Below are 2,276 nucleotides of genomic sequence, written 5' to 3'. Positions count from 1 at the left end.
AGGGCATCTGGCAAGTAATTATTAGTCTTTCAGTCTAACATCTTCCAAGAAAAAATTGCAACATTTCAAAGTTTGTCTTTCCCAGACAAATCATACCAAAATTAATAAGGCAGACTAAAGAATGCTTGATATTCTTTTTTTTAAAAGGCCAGTCAAGTGAAGCTGTGGGAGTGGAAAAGAAACAAAATTTAACTGGTTGTGATCCGTTACCTGTAAACACTACAATCAGACCAGCCAAGAATGCCTCATATTCTAATCTAAATGTTCACTAAGTATTTTCCACAAGGGTCATTTTAACACCTTCCACACTTTTTATACTTGTTCCAAATCTTTTCTTTTAGAAAGTGTCAGCTTTAAATTTACTTTTCCTCATACAGATCCCTTATTCAACCATTGTCCTCCTGGCATCTGTGTTCAGGCTTTAATCTTTCTGACAGTTTTCAGGGTCAACACAAAAGAGCAACCTGAATTCATGCTTCTAATTCAGGATACAACAATGTGCTATACAGCAAAATTGGCCATGTCTTATCTATCTAAGCAGGATGTATCTTCTGAGACAAATGAGTGATTACTAATAGAACTAGTTATATTTATGCTCTTACTCTATAATCCCTCTATAAATTGCCATTTGTTTTAACTTAACTCCATGAATTCCAGTCATACTTCTACTCTCAGAGTGAGATACATGACTTAGAATCTGATGGACAAAAAAAAAAAGAATCTGATGGACAAATGTTTTAATGCTATGACCAACTTTTCTATGAAAAGCTCAGAAATCATGCTAGCTTCTTTCCCACAACTTTTTGTACTTCAGCAGTGAGTCTACTTGTTGGCATAATTCCAATTGACTAGTATTTCAAAATTCATATTGGAAATCAGCTCTAAGACAAGTTATTTCCTTTAACTAAAAGTGCTACACAGGCACTTTGGGAAGTTCTTCCAAAGTCCTAAGTCTCCTTCGTCAGAAATAACCTCAAGATCATTTCAAAAACATACAGATGTCTCTGCCAAAGGCACCTCCATCACACCTTTTCTCTTTCTTCTGGAAACTGACCCTTTTTATCTTTTTTTGCCACTCTATTCTACCTTTAATTAATTCCCATAGGTTCAGCAGTCATGTCACATATAGCATGTCCTAAGAGGTTATTCAAAGTTCTTTCCTGAAAATTTTGGTAACAAAACTGAGAAAGAAATGGCAGCTACTCTTTGAATTACTGAACTACATAAATAAAGCTCAAGATAACTTGGAGACCAAGTTTTGCCACATAAGGCAAAAAAGTGGATTAAGCTTAGCTTATCTGGAAAGAATAAAATGTGAGATAAATATGCAAAAGAAAGATCAGAGAGAAGAAAATGTTCTGATATTCCAATTACTCTTCAAGTCTAATCACATTCCTGACCTCAGATTTTTTTTTGTTTTTTGTCTTCTTTTTAATGCAGTTTTTGGCCAGGGCTGAGTTTGAACCCGCCACCCCCAGCACATGGGGCCAGCCCCCCACTCCTTTGAGCCACAGGCACCTCCCCTGACCTCAGTTTTTAAGACAACTCCTTTTCTCCCATAATAATTCAATAAATTCTTGTATGTGCTAGTATGAGTTGGGTTTCTGTTTAACCCACGGTACCAATTCATATATTAATAGTTTCTCTCATCAACCCTATAATTAATATTTTTAGTAAATTTTTATATTCAAATAAATAATGAAATAAGTAACTAATTCTTTTTTTTTGAGTCTCACTATGTTGCTCTTGGTAGAGTGCCATGGCATCACAGCTCACAGCAACCTCCAACTCTTGGGCTTCAGTGATTCTCTTACCTCAGCCTCCCAAGTAGCTGGGACTATAGGTGCCTGTCACAACACCTATCTATTTTTGGTTGTAGCTGTCATTGTTTAGCAGGCCCAGGGCCGGGTTTGAACCCACCACCCTCAGTGTATGTGGCCGGCACCCTTATTCACTGAGCTACAGGCACTGAGCCAAGTTAACTAATTCTTATGCATTTATTTTTCTCTACTCCATGTCACCTTACTTCCCTGTTCCTCTGCTTAACTCTGAACTAATCCCAAGTCCTTGTCCTTCAGGAATCCTCTTGCTATTTACTGTGTGCATAAACTAAGTTTACATCATTTGTCTCAACTTTCTTTTTTTTTTTTTTTTGAGACAGGAGCCTCAAGCTGTCCCCCTGGGTAGAGGGCTGTGGCATCACAGCTCACAGCAACCTCCAACTCCTGGGCTCAAGTGAGTCTCCTGCCTCAGCCTCCCAAGTAGCTGGGACTACA

At 37.9% G+C, this 2,276-nt stretch overlaps 1 protein-coding gene across 4 annotated transcripts in view; it reads right to left on the bottom strand.

The window, feature by feature from the left end:
- The window catches only part of P4HA1 (prolyl 4-hydroxylase subunit alpha 1), a 78,261-nt gene that overhangs the window by 68,062 nt on the left and 7,923 nt on the right, over positions 1-2,276 (bottom strand). The gene's annotated exons all lie outside the window — the stretch shown is intronic.

This window comes from Otolemur garnettii, unplaced genomic scaffold (assembly GCF_000181295.1).
Source record: "Otolemur garnettii isolate 467f Iridium unplaced genomic scaffold, OtoGar3 scaffold00008, whole genome shotgun sequence".
Lineage (NCBI taxonomy): Eukaryota > Metazoa > Chordata > Mammalia > Primates > Galagidae > Otolemur > Otolemur garnettii.
Note: the sequence above shows the minus strand (reverse complement) of the source record. Positions and strands in the feature narration are given on the sequence as shown.